We start from the raw sequence: 15,471 nt of genomic DNA, 5'->3' as shown, positions 1-15,471 counted from the left end.
AAAAGAGAGTAACAATTAGAAGCTTGGAAAACGGAAGTTACCTTAGTAATTAGAGCTAAGTTTCTCATGGCTGGGAATCGGCATTAGCATGCTCTGATCAACTCTAGAGTTATTTTGACTGGCGAGAACAAAAGCCCAAAAGCATACCGGGAAATGGGGCAGTATGCTTAACCCAACTCAAGAGTTATCTTAGTCAATGGGGACTCAGTTTGCTGATAGGCAAATGTAGGGCACACGAGGAGACTTGAGTGATGGGGATCAAGGTTTAAGAAAACAAACAGCAACAGAAAAAAACCAACAAAAGTATAATTGCCGTTTTTTAGATAGGGTTTTTGTTTGTTTGTTTTTGTAAGAATCTGGGGCGATCAGGAAGAAATCTAAAAAGAAAGAGCCACTTATTTTTGCCACTGTGTTAAAGGTTCTTGGCTACAGAATAATCTGCAAGACCCAGTTGGTATATTATGTAAATTAACTGTCTTAAAGACACAAGATGACATCATGGGGTGTGGTCTACTAGTCTGATATGGGAAATGCATTGGCTTCATCACATGCATATGGGGGCATACACATTGTATCTTAAATAGCTAAGTTCCAAACATAAGTGAAAAATATTACCTGTCTTAGTCATTGTTCTGTTGCTGTGAAGAGACATCATGACCAAGGCAACTCTCAATAAAGAAAAGCATTTAACTGGGGGCTGGCTTACAGTTTTAGATGGTTAGTCCATTATCATCATGGTGGGAAGCAGGCAGTGCCTGGTGCTGGAAGAGTAGCTGTGAGTTTTATCTCCTCTTCCAAAGGCAGCAGTTCATCAACTGAAGACTAAATGTGCAAATATTTGAATGTATAAGAGGCCCTTTTTATCCAAACTACTATAGTAATAGTATCAGATGAAAATTCTTTTTAAAATATCAAATTTAAGTTGACCAATTTAAGTCTTGTTACAATGAGCATTTAGAAACTGCTGTTGTTTAAAAGCATTCATTTTGTTTCATGCAGGTTCATGAGGTAATCAAAGCAGGATACAGTTTTGGCATTTTCATTTTCAAGCATATTAACTACTCAGGGAAGGCTGAAACCATAGCGCTACGTCATCATCCCAGTCTTGTATTCTAGGAATAATAGAGCCCAGCAGGCTCTATAGTATAGAGTCCTCAGATGAGGGCCACTGCCCATGAAGATGTGGACATACCTAGAGAAAAGCCTGAAGTGGAAGTTTCTGGATGTGTCATGTGATGCAGACTCACGCAGTATTTTGCTGAGGCAAGACCCATGGGAGGACACATGATGTTTAGAGAGAGTATAAATAACACTCAACAGACAGTGACAGCACGTTTGCATAGCTAGCCTTGCAATGCTGAGGTGGTCTCTTGTCTTCACTGCTCTTTGCTTCATTGAGAGAGGCATTGCAGAGAACTCTTGGCATCTAGTCTGATTCTGGTCAGTCTGGCTGATTCATGCTAATTCAGCAGAGTCCTGCCTGTTTCCATTAGATCGTGCCACCTCTGCTGACTCATGTTTGCTACCCTGACACTACTGAACTGGACTGAAAATGGAAGTTGAAATCACTTCAAAGAACTACTAAACAGGTCCACCTACCCTTGTTCTGTCTACCGTCTTTTCTCCCCTGCCCTCTGATGGTGGGCTAGATGAGGGTGGGAGAGTTAAAGTGCTTGAGAACCATTTTAAAAGTAGGTTTAAAAAAATCTAAGCCTACAGAAGCCACTATGTCCGCCTTCCCTACAAAAAAAAATTAAATTGGACAAACAAGATCAGAACCTTGAAAAGCCTGTTTTTGAAAGGGGAGAGCACAGGTAAAGAGGCAATGATTTTTATCTTAATGCCATAAATCTTATAAATCTAAGTTAAAGTTCATCTTTAAAACAGGATGGTAGTTATTAGTACTGTCCTAAGACGATGCAGCCATTTTATCACATGCAGACGCTTACTGACAGTTTGGATGTTACTGTTTACTGGAATTATATCTCCTGTAATCTCCCACTATGAAAAGGAAATTTAACACAAAGATACTTGGCATTTATATCTATTGTCACAGCTTTAATAAAATTCTATACTTAGCTTTTGTTTTTAAAGAATCTTTCTGAAAAAAAAATGTCCATCATAATAAACATAATCAGGTTTTAAAAAGATTTACTTTTTTAAAAATGATGTGTATGTTTGTGGGTATGTGTGTGTATGTTTTAGTGCCCACAGAGGTCAGGAGAATGTAGAAGTTAGTTCAAGTTCTTTTCCCTAGCCCCATTCTCCCAGAAATAAGACTCAGACTTAAAATATATTTACAAATACCTTGGTCATGTAGCTAGGCTCTTCTCTGACTAAAATCATAATTTAAGATAACCCATTTATTTTAACCTACCACCTGGTCACCCTGCCATGTGACCAGTTACCTGTGCTCAGAAACCAGATGTTATCTGTCTCTTCACATCTTCCCTGGAAAATCTCCCTACACCTGGCTCTATCCAGAATTCATTCTCTCTCTCTCTCTCTCTCTCTCTCTCTCTCTCTCTCTCTCTCTCTCATATGTTCCACCTCCCATTATCTGCCTAACCCTTAGGATGTAGGCTTTTTAATTACTAGGTGATACATCCATACAATATTCAAAATATTCTCTCTTTTTGAAGAGGGTATTAGATCTCTTGGAGCAGGAGATCCAGGACAAGATCACACTTGTCTAGGTTTATTGTTTGTGCTTACAAAGACAGGCAGATTCCTGAGTTCAAGGTCAATTTGAGACAGAGCTAGTTTAGTCCCAGGCAGGATGGAAATGGTGATGGAAGAGCTGGATCTCACCCAGCTAGCTTATTGTCTGTGCTTACAAAGGCAGACAGATTTCTGAATTCATTGCTATGTTAAAAAAAATGCACTTGTCTTTTCTAAGAATCAAGGGGCTAAGGTCATAACTCATTGGATAATCAAAAGGCAACCTAGGGTGAAATTTTGAATTGATATGCAAATAAAAGACTGGGCAAGAGAGAGCTACCCAGAGAGAACTGCTTGGAGAGTAAACACAGCTCTTTTAGAATTTTTCTAGCACAATTTCTGACTTTGGTTGGAAAACTCAAAAGCTATCCTAGAGAGATGTTACAGCTTTTAGACATTTTTTTTTTAAGCAGGATTTCTGACTTTGGTAGGCAACCTGAGAAGTTTGTCTAGCAGCTTTTCTGACTTTGGTCTGAAAACCCATGAGCAATCAAGAGAGCATTTAGATTTTTTTTTTTCTATCAAGAGAGAGTTGTCTCTAGCAGAAAGCTGTCTAGGGAGCCATCCTGAGCAGAACACAGAGCTGTCAGCTTGTACCCATTCCAAGTCACTTCTCTTGCTGCTTCCCAACACATCCCCCCCCTTCTTCCTCAGAACCCCACTACAAGCTGAGGCTGGTCCTTGGCAAAATGTCATTTCTCTGCTGGCTGATTTTCAGTGGTGACATTTCTCTTGTGTAGAATAACTGTGGACCATCAGATTCCTCTGAGAGAATTCCCTCACACTACACTTGCCTCCCACTGACCTCATTGCCTTCATTTTCACCAAATAGTCTATTACCTGCAACGTCTTTACGTGTATCAAGTACTTTATGAAAGAGGGAGATTTGCAATATTTTTCTTGTACTATCCTGTAGAACATTCTGCAATATTTGTTGGGTACATGTCTAGTAGAAACTGAAGAAACTGAAAAGTATCACTCATCTCTGGTTGTCTAGAGCCCTCACTGCCTTCCTTTGTCTCACTCTCTATTCTCTCTCTCTCTCTCTCTCTCTCTCTCTCTCTCTCTCTCTCTCTCAGATGTTCCACCTCCCGTTTTCTGCCTAACCCATAGGATTAGTTTTGAGAGTTTTCTGTCTTTTGGTAATGCCTGTGGAATTCACATACTGAAACCCTGAAGCTTGGTGTAGATGACTACACTACAGTACTGTGGATTTCCTCCTTTTGTAAAAACATAAAAATTGATCCACAGTCAGCTATTCATCATCTGGTGATTGTAAGGAGAAAGATTAATACAGAGCTATAGTTGTGTTATCCCAGGGTAGATTAATCATGTACAAGGTTAGGAAGGGCTGGGACTGCTCACAGAGATCCAGGGGGAAATAATCATGCTACCGTGTGTGTGTGTGTGTGTGTGCATGTGTGTGTGTGTATGTATGTGTGTGTGTGCATGTGTATGTATGAGTGTGTGTGACTATGTCTATGCAAGTTGTGTGTGTGTGTACTCATTAGCACCCTGAAACAAAACACATAAAGTAATGGGTTGGTTTACCTCAATTAGGATCAATATTGATTCATCTTAGACCTAGTCACACTCCACAGACACCAGGATACATAGTTATGAGGGCCTGTGTATCTTTGAAGAAAACATGCCAGAGGCTAGAATGTCAGGCACATAAAAATCAATTTTTTTCTTTTTGTGACAGAAAACATTTCAAATAAGAAAAGAGCTCAGTTCTTCAATCTGGGTACTTGAGAGGCAGAGGCAGGAGGAATGTAGCAAATCTGAGGCCAAACTGAGTGAGTTCCAGGCCAGTCTGAGCTACACAGTGAGACTGTATCTCAAAAACCAAACCAACTAACTAAGCAACCAATCAACTAAGCATCCAGAGAGCCAAATAACAACAGAAAGCAAAAGAAAATGTCTCAAATGAGTAAGCAACAGTAACAACAACAAAAACATAATGAATAGTAAATAATAATAATAATAATAATAATAATAGGGACTTCCAGTTTGGGACCGAGCCTAGAGCAGGTCGCAGGCAGCAGCTCCGTACCCAACCGCAGAAAACCAAGAAAAACAGGGACTCCCAGGAGCTTGAACTCACGCAGCATCCCAGGTAAGGAAATAGCAGCACTCACCCCAAACAGGGAGCAACAGGGACCCACTGGGACCCAGGAATTCGCTCCTGGCCTGGAGCGGGCTCCATCCGGTCTGGGCCCTAGCACTCACGGATCCCGGGAGGCAGCTCTGCACCCAATCTCGCAGACTCCAGAGGAAGCGGGGCTCGCAGGACCTCTGTGCCAAGCAGGGTCTTGGGCTAGGAGGTGGCAGTGCTTGCCCCCGAACAGGGAGTGGCTAGGACCCACTGGGACCCAGGAGTTCACTCCAGGGCCCGGAGCGTGGGTTCCTTCCAGTCTGTGCCAGAGCAGATCCCGGGAGTCAGCTCTGCACCCAATCTCACAGAACCTAGAGGGAGCGGGGCTCTCCGTGGCTCAAGATAGCTCAAGCAGTTTCTTAGGCTAGGAGGTGGCAGTGCTCGCCCCCAATCAGGGAGCAACTGGGACCCACTGGGACCCACTGGGACTCATTGGGATCCAGGAATCCGCTCCTGACACGGAGCCCCGGCCCCTTCCGGTTTCCACCTGAGCACAGAGCACATCTTGGGCCTCATCTCTAACTCAAGCAGCAAAACCCATCCCAAACAGTTCTGACACAACCTAGATAATAGGAAAGACAGGCCCCAGTCAGAGACAGCATTGATAGCACAAAGGTGATCCAGATGGCGAAAGGCAAGCGCAAGAACACAAGCACCAGCAACCCAAGGTACTTGCCATTATCAGAACCTAGTTCTCCCACATTAGAAAGTCCTGAACTCCCCATATCACCAGGAAAACAAGAACCAGATCTAAAATCATTTCTAATGATGATGCTAGAGGACTACAAGAAGGAAGTAAATAACACTATCAAAAAACTTGAGGAGAACACAGGAAAACAGGATGAAGTCCTTAAAGAAACACAGAAATCCTTTAAAGAATTACAAGAAAACACAAACAAACAGATGAAGGAATTGAGCAAAACCATCCAGGACATAAAAATGGAAGTGGAAACAATAAAGAAATCACAAAGGGAGACTATCCTGGAGATAGAAAACCTAAAAAAGAAATCAGGAGTCATAGACACAAGCATCACCAACAGAATACAAGAGATAGAAGAAAGAATCTCAGGTGCAGAAGATACCTTAGAAAATATTGACACAACTATCAAAGAAAATGCAAAATGCAAAAAGTTGCTATCTCAAAATATCCAGGAAATCCAGGACGCAATGAGAAGAACAAACCTAAGAATAATAGGTATAGATGAGAGTGAAGATTCCCAACTTAAAGGGCCAGTAAATATCTTCAACAAAATTATTGAGGAAAACTTCCCTAATCTGAGGAATGAGATGCCCATAATCACACAAGAAGCCTACAGAACGCCAAACAGACTAGATCAAAAAAGAAATACCTCCCGTCACATAATAATCAAGACTCAAAATGTACAAAACAAAGACAGAATTTTAAAAGCAGTAAGGGAAAAAGGCCAAATAACATATAAAGGCAAACCTATCAGAATTACACCTGACTTCTCACCAGATACTATAAAAGCCAGAAGATCCTGGACAAATATCATACAAACCCTAAGAGAACAAAAATGCCAGCCCAAGCTACTTTACCCAGCAAAACTTTCAATTACCATAGACGGAGAAACTAAGATATTCCATGACAAAACTGAATTTACACAGTATCTTCCCTCAAATCCAGCTTTACAAAGGATAATAGCAGGAAAGCTCCAATACAAGGAGGGCAATCATACCCCAGAAAGAGCAAGAAAATAATCCTTTTCCATCAAACCCAAAAGAAGATAACCACACAAACGATGTCTCCACTATTAGCAAAAATGACAGGAAGCAAGAACACCCTCTCCTTAATATCTCTTAACATCAATGGACTCAATTCCCCAATAAAAAGGCATAGGCTAACGGACTGGATACGCAAACAGGACCCAGCTTTTTGCTGCTTACAGGAAACCCACCTCAGTGACAAAGACAGACACTACCTTAGAGTAAAAGGTTGGAAAACAATTTTTCAAGCAAATGGCACTAAGAAACGAGCGGGAGTAGCCATTCTAATATCGAATAAAATCAACTTTCAACTTAAAACTATCAAAAAGGATAAGGAAGGGCATTTCATACTTGTCAAAGGAAAAGTCAACCAACATGAACTCTCAATTCTGAATATCTATGCGCCAAATACAAGAGCATCGAATTTCATAAAAGAAACCTTACTAAAGCTCAAAACACACATTGCACCTCACATAATAATAGTGGGAGACTTCAACACCCCACTCTCAGCAATGGATAAATCATGGAAACAGAAACTAAATAGAGATACAGTAAAACTAACAGAAGTTATGAACCAAATGGACTTAACAGATATCTATAGAACATTTCACCCTAAAGCAAAAGAATTTACCTTTTTCTCAGCACCTCATGGTACCTTCTCCAAAATAGACCATATAATTGGGCACAAGACAGGCCTCAACAGATATAAGAAAATTGAAATTATTCCCTGCATCCTATCAGATCACCATGGTCTAAGGCTGGTCTTCAAAAATGACAAAGAGAATGGAAAGCCCACATTTACATGGAAACTGAACAACACCCTACTCCTTGATAATCAGGTAAGGGAAGAAATAAAGAAAGAAATTAAAAACTTTTTAGAATTTAATGAAAATGATGACACATCATACCAAAATTTATGGGATACAATGAAAGCAGTGCTAAGAGGAAAATTCATAGCTCTAAGTGCCTACAAAAAGAAACTGGAGGGAGCATACACTAACAGCTTGACAGAGCACCTGAAAGACCTAGAACAAAAAGAAGTTAATACACCCAAGAGGAGTAGAAGGCAGGAAATAATTAAACTCAGGGCTGAAATCAACCAAATTGAAACAAAAAGAACTATCCAAAGAATCAATAAAACCAGGAGCTGGTTCTTTGAGAAAATCAACAAGATAGATAAACCCTTAGCTAGACTAATCAGAGGGCAGAGAGACAGTATCCAAATTAATAAAATCAGAACTCAAAAGGGGGACATAACAACAGAAACTGAGGAAATTAAAAAAATCATCAGATCCTACTACAAAAGCCTATATTCAACAAAATTGGAAAATTTGGATGAAATGGTCAATTTCCTAGACAAATACCAGTTGCCAATGTTAAATCAGGACCAGATAAACCATCTAAACAGTCCCATAACCCCAAAAGAAATAGCAGCAGTCATTAAAAGTCTCCCTACAAAGAAAAGACCGGGACCAGACGGTTTTAGTGCAGAATTCTATCAGACCTTCAAGGAAGACCTAATCCCAATTCTTTTCAAACTATTCCACAAAATAGAAACAGAAGGTACACTACCCAACTCATTCTTTGAAGCCACAATTACACTCATACCTAAGCCACACAAAGACCCAACAAAGAAAGAGAACTTCAGGCCAATCTCCCTTATGAACATTGATGCAAAATTACTCAATAAAATTCTAGCGAACCGAATTCAAGAACACATCAAAACAATTATCCATCACGATCAAGTTGGCTTCATCCCAGGAATGCAGGGTTGGTTCAATATTCAGAAATCCATCAATGTAATCCATTATATAAACAAACTCAAAGAAAAAAACCACATGATCATCTCACTAGATGCTGAGAAAGCATTTGACAAAATTCAACACCCCTTCATGATAAAAGTCTTGGAAAGGTCAGGAATTCAAGGTCCATACCTAAACATAGTAAAAGCAATTTACAGCAAACCAGTAGCCAGCATTAAACTAAATGGAGAGAAACTTGAAGCAATCCCACTAAAATCAGGGACTAGGCAAGGCTGCCCACTCTCCCCCTACTTATTTAATATAGTATTGGAAGTCCTAGCCAGAGCAATTAGGCAACACAAGGAGGTCAAAGGGATACAAATTGGAAAGGAAGAAGTCAAAATCTCACTATTTGCAGATGATATGATAGTATACTTAAGTGACCCCAAAACTTCCACCAGAGAACTCCTAAACCTGATAAACAACTTTAGCAAAGTGGCTGGATATAAAATTAACTCAAGCAAATCAGTAGCCTTCCTCTACTCAAAAGATAAACTGGCTGAGAAAGAAATTATGGAAATGACACCCTTCAAAATAGTCACAGATAATATAAAATACCTTGGTGTGAACCTAACCAAGCAAGTAAAAGACCTGTATGACAAGAACTTCATTCCCCTGAAGAAAGAAATTGAAGCCGATCTCAGAAGATGGAAAGATCTCCCATGCTCATGGATTGGAAGGATTAATATAGTAAAAATGGCTATTTTGCCAAAAGCCATCTACAGATTTAATGCAATCCCCATCAAAATTCCCACTCAATTCTTCTCAGAGATAGAAAGAGCAATCTTAAAATTTATTTGGAATAACAAAAAACCCAGGATTGCGAAAACTACTCTCAGCAATAAAAGAACTTCTGGAGGAATCACCATCCCCGACTTCAAGCTGTACTACAAAGCAATAGTGATAAAAACTGCATGGTATTGGAACAGAGACAGGCAGGAGGATCAGTGGAATAGAATAGAAGACCCAGAAATGAACCCCCATACCTATGGTAACTTAATCTTTGACAAAGGGGCTAAAACCATCGAATGGAAAAAAGATAGCATTTTCAACAAATGGTGCTGGTCCAACTGGTGGCCAGCATGTAGAAAAATGAAAATTGATCCATACTTATCTCCTTGTACAAAGCTCAATTCCAAGTGGATTAAGGACCTCCACCTAAAACCAGCCACACTGAAACTAATAGAAGAGAAACTGGGAAAAAGCCTGGAATACATAGGCACAGGGAAAAAGTTCCTGAACAGAACGCCAATGGCCTGTGCTCTAAGACCAAAAATTGACAAATGGGACCTCATAAAGCTGCAAAGCTTCTGTAAAGCAAAGGACACAGTCAATAGGACAGAGCGGCAACCAACAGATTGGGAAAAGATATTCACCAACCCTACATCTGATAAAGGGCTAATATCCAAGGTATACAAAGAACTGAAGAAATTAGACTCTAGACAATCAAAGAACCCTATTAAAAAATGGAGCACAGACCTGAACAAAGAATTCTCAACTGAGGAAGCTCGAATGGTTGAGAAGCACCTAAAGAAGTGTTCAGCATCCCTAGTCATCAGGGAAATGCAAATGAAAACAACACTGAGATTCCACCTCACACCAGTCAGAATGGCTAAGATCAAAAACACAGGTGACAGTACATGTTGGCGAGGATGTGGAGAAAGAGGAACACTCCTCCACTGTTGGTGGGACTGTAAACTGGTACAACCACTATGGAAGGCAGTCTGGCGGTATCTCAGAAAATTGAACATAGCGTTACCTAGGGACCCAGCTATACCACTCCTGGGCATATACCCAAAAGAAGTTTCAACATACAACAGGGACACATGCTCCACCATGTTCATAGCAGCCTTATTTATAATAGCCAGAAGTTGGAAAGAACCCAGATGCCCTTCAACAGAAGAATGGATGCAGAAAATGTGGTACATTTATACAATGGAGTACTACTCAGCTATTAAAAACAACCAGTTCACAAAATTCCTAGGCAAATGGATGGAGCTGGAAAATATCATCTTGAGTGAGATGACCCAATCTCAAAGGAACATACATGGTATGCACTCACTGATAAGTGGATATTAGCCCAAAAGCTCACAATTTCTAAGAATCTTCATATAGACCACATAAAACTCACATAGAAGAAGGAAGACCAAAGTATGAATGTGTTGGTCCTTTTTAGAAGGAGCATCAAAAGTTTCAACCAGAACTCCCAAAGTCTAAACCACCAACCAGAGAGCACAAAGGGAGGGACTCACGCACCTGTATAGGGAATTGAGGGTGACCTTGTTAGACTCCAGTGAAAGTGGAGGGCCAAGGTCCCCAAAAGTTTGGATCCCCTACTGTGTTTGAATTCGAGAGCAGGGAGATGGGACTGGGAGGATGTTTGGAGCATACCCTCACAAAAATTAGGAGGAAGGGGTAGGGGATAAGGGATTTGGGGGGAGAATGAGAAAGGAGACAACATTGAAAGGTAAATACGTATAGTACCCAATAAAAACCCCACACAGATAAAGGATTTAAAAAAAGGAAGTCTATTTATTTTAAATTAATTTCAAAAGTTTCTAGGAGATGCAAATTGGTTAAGATACTATTTTAAGCTCTCCACAAAAGAATTTAAATCTCTGTTCAATATTCTCAAGAGAGAGGTAAACCCTAACTTCCTCAACAGTTAATTGACAAAAGAGAGGTAATCTCACAAAAAGTAGAAAAAGCTATTTCTAATCGATATATCATATAGTCTGATTAATTGTCAGTGGAGCTATAAAAGTCCTTTGACAAAAGATTATCAATATAGATTTATATATCCTTAAATAAGGCCTTCATGACTCTCTGAGTGTGGAAGGAGCAACTGTTGGCGCTTCTGCCCTGATTTTACAAGAACTCTGAAAAATTGGCTTTAAAAACAAAAGAGGGGGAACGGTACCCCCTCAGAAGGAGTCCCCCTGAAATACTCTCCATCATGCCTTGTTCACTTTTCTCTCTCTAAAGCTGAAAGCTCATGGCAAATCTCTTGCTGACCATGTTGGTGACCTCGGGCACCACCAAGACCAACAAAACTTTGCCACAGATATGGGGAAGGACCCTCATACCCATAAAGGGAATGCCCCAGTCCCAGTTCCCTTATGGAGCCGAGGACTGATATGCCTGCCCAATACCACAGAAGGCACAGCTAACCGGCTACCACAAATATTAATGAAAAAAATAGATACCCTCACAAAGCCAGGCCCAATCATAAATACGATGAATAACAATTTACATCCAGGGAAGAGAAATCTCCCTGAGAATCCCCTTCTTTTTTCTTTCCAGGTAAAATTGAATCACCCGTGATGCCTGCTATTAGAAGTTCTAACCCAGATGGACCAGAAGCCAGGAGCCTTGCCCTTACCCTCACCCCCTACCTTTTCCCACCTGCACAAGGTCCCCTGAAGCTGGGCAACTGCAAGATCCTGCTTGGCAACTGCAGATAGACTCAAAGCAGTGTACCATATCATCTGAAGAATAGCAGGGAGACCATAACTCAAGCAGTGTACCATATCTTCTGAAGAATAGCAGGTTGCAGTCCTCCTCGCCCCCACGAATAACCAGGACCCGCCGGTTGGGTCAAGTGGCACCCAGACGTGGGGCTCGAGGCACGGACCCATCCGGACGGACCCTCATTGAGAGGATGTGTGCACGACATCAAGATTGAGCAAGACAGAGATCGTCGCCCGTGACCTGTCGTCCACAGAACCAGGTTGATGCTGCCATCAAGAAGGCAGTTGAAGTTCATTACCATCAGCTGAAAATTGCAGAGGATCCAGAAGTGACTCCGCAGGAGACTGACACAGCTGTCAGCTCCCCTGCCTCCCCCTACGGTCGACCCCTAGACTTCCACGCCCTCCAGAAGGGTTCCTGGTATGCCTGGCTTTGCCCTCATTTCTCTCGCTAGAGAGCTTGGCCTCTTGATCACCACAACAAAAATTGGCTTTTTCCTAAACCAAGGCCACCCTTGATATGGCCGCTAACATTGGGGAGCCTTCCTTTATGACAATATTACATCCCAAACTGACAAATGGTTGGTAACTTGAACATTTACAAGAGACTAGGATGGCTGTGAGTTAGTCCAATGACGGGATTATTGTAGGTCCACTTCCCAGGGGCCCACCCAATGCAGCCGAAAAGGAGTGCGTGGTGCTGGGAGTGGGTGCAGCCTACATGGCCTAAGACAGGGCTCTCACCCTCCTTTCACCCACATCAGAGTCCCTTGACGTTGCCCATCGTCGACAGCCTAAAGCCTTCGACCATCGATGTGACTCGTCTCACATCAGTGTTTTGGGGTTGTGAACTTGTCTAAGACCCCCCATAATTAGACATCCAAATTCAAAACTCACATAGTTGGGATTGAACATAAGACGCCTTCTCTAACTAAACAGAGAAGGGGGAGATGCCAGAAGCCAGGACCCTCGCCCTTACCCTTACCCCCTACCTTTCCCCACCTGCACAATGTCCTCTGAAGCTTGGCAACTGCAAGATCCTGCTTAGCAACTGCAGATATACTCAAAGCAGAGTACCATGTCTTCTTAAGAATAGCAGGGAGACCATAACTCAAGCAGTGTACCATATCTTCTGAAGAACTGCAGGTAGATCATAATTCAAGGCAGTGTACCATATAGACCATGACATGTTTCAAGGCACAGGCCAAGAAGATTTTGTACTTTTCCACCACCTGGACCCTCTTACCCCCTCCCCTTGTAAAACATGCTATAAAAAAAAACATTTCATGTTCAAAAAAAAAAGAAATTAAAAAAAAAAAGAAAAAAAACTATAAAAAAAAACTATAAAAAAAAGAAAAAAACAAAATAATAATAATAATAATAATAATAAATAAGGAGATAACACAACATTTCTCAGAGAAGGGTATGTCCCACCCACAGTACTTCTCAGAGTCTTGAGATGTTTCACATCTGTGTGCACAGTACCAGGCTAGACCTCAGGCTCACAGCAGGCAGCTGCTCTGCTGGAATCAGAACTATACTTTCCTCCCATTCTGTCAGAAACAATGTGTTATTTTGGTAACTCTTTATTCCCCACACTGAAGCTCCCATGTAATTATCGAGTGCAATTCAGTGCTCCATGCTATATAATTACTCCGCTGTCTGTCTCTGGACGCTATGAAAATAAGTGATGGTGAGACTCCGTGGTGAAAAGCCAAGCTTTCTACTCACCTGACTCTGAGTCAGAATCAGACAAAACAAAATGGAAACACTTTGTTTTTTCTTCTATCTGCTACAGACACGAAAGCAAGCAGAGCAAACTGGTTGGGCTGACTTCTCTTGGTTTAAGCTGTAGCTTTGCATTCTGGCTTGTGAGACCATCCAAAGAAAATCTCTCAGTGTCGTGAACAATGAAGTGATGGACAAGTCAGAGTCCACATACAATCTGTAAGTACAACTTAACTAATGAGTGCCCAGGGTAATCATGAGGACCTGCTTCATCTCTGCAGCAGAGTCATTCTTCTGGACAGAGAAGAGAGGAGAAGAACACAGTGTATTAAGGCAGAGCGAAAGCGTTGTTTCTTATATACACCTATATTTGCCTGAATTCTTTGATCGCAAGTGACAGAAACTCAATTTCAGCCACTTTAAGCAAAGAATTGGATTTATTGGTAAGAAACTGGGCTATTCCTGAGATAAGAATGAACTGCAGGAATCCATGACGCTCAGAGACCGGAGCTGCCAATGTGATGGTAGCAAGACACTGTTGTGTCTCGCCATTTCTCATCTTTGCTTCTCTTTTGGTCTTGGCTTCCTTCTTTTGGGTACCTTCTCAACATGCAGGTTATGATCCTTCCTAATGGAAACTCTGATTCTGTCTCTCTATCATCTAGCAAAGAAACAAGGAATTCTTCCACATCTGTTCTGTTTAAGGAAAAAAAATGGCTGGGCAGTGGTGGTACATACCTTTAATCCCAACATTCGGGAGGGAGAGGCAGATGTATCTCTGTGAGTTCAATCCCAGCCCGGTCTACAGAGTGAGTTTCAGGACAGCCAGGGCTACACAGGGAAACTGTCTCTAAAAACAAACAAACAAACAAACAAACAAACAAACATTAACAACAACAAAAGTAGCACAGGTACCTCATAAATTCTGTAACCTGGGCCAAGAAAGGGAAAGATAATAAGACTGGGCTATCCTGGGTCCTATATCCAACTCCACATAGGGAACAAGATTTTTGACCAGAAGAAAATGGGGGCCAGAGCTGAGGGAAGAGCACTGGACCGGTGATAACGGCCAGAGCTTCCAAATCAACTTTGTATAAGTTTAAAAGACATGGGAACCCAGAAAATAACTCAGAATAAACCAAGTGAGAATATTTTATGCCGAATCTCAGAATTCGGATTTCTGTTTGTGAAACTGTTATTCCCTCTCACTAACCAGGATTCTTTATTCTGTAGTGAGGCCCTGTAGAAATGCTTAAGAAGTACCCTCAGATTTGCTTTCAGAGGAGAGCTGAAAATCCCCTGAGAAGCAGCAGAGAGTGATAATAGGACAGTCAGACGCTTAGGAAGTCAGTGGAAAGTGTTGCTTAGCGATGGCTCAAGCCCGACAGCTAGCCATGGGAATGAGATCATGGGCTAGCTCCCACCTACGGACAGAAGCCTCAGAAAGGGGGATCCATGCTTTGACTCCTTTGCCTCTTTTGAAGACCGTTTTGAAGAGAATCATATCTTTCTATAGACTGACTGATAAAACACATGCCAAATGAAACTCTATTTTTTGAAGCAGTCACAAGTCGAAAATAGGACTGAACACCGAATTTTGCATTTGTTCCATTGGTTCGTGAGCACAGTACAGTGGCTAATTTTCTCAGAAACAAAAGTCCTCTGGAAGCCAAGCTCACATGCTATGTCTCTATTAGAGAGAACCCAGGGGACAAGGAGAAGAGGAGGAGGAGAAGGAGGAGGAGGAGGAGGAGGGGGAGGAGGAGGGAGAGGGGGAGGGGGACGGGGAGGAGGAGGGGGAGAGAGAGGGGGAGGGGGAGGAGGAGGAAGGGAGTATCTTACCAGCAGGCTATTACTTTGTAAGGAT

General features: G+C 41.6%; 1 non-coding gene across 1 annotated transcript; it reads left to right on the top strand.

Moving 5' to 3' along the window:
• The first annotated feature begins 3,020 nt into the window (after window positions 1-3,020).
• On the top strand, window positions 3,021-3,080 carry LOC114610936. Its single transcript, XR_003709759.1, has one exon. It is a non-coding gene; the product is annotated as a U7 small nuclear RNA (small nuclear RNA).
• Window positions 3,081-15,471: the final 12,391 nt, after the last annotated feature.

This window comes from Grammomys surdaster, unplaced genomic scaffold (assembly GCF_004785775.1).
Source record: "Grammomys surdaster isolate TR1022 unplaced genomic scaffold, NIH_TR_1.0 126063, whole genome shotgun sequence".
NCBI classification, from domain to species: Eukaryota; Metazoa; Chordata; class Mammalia; order Rodentia; family Muridae; genus Grammomys; species Grammomys surdaster.
This window is presented reverse-complemented; position numbering and strand designations above follow the sequence as displayed.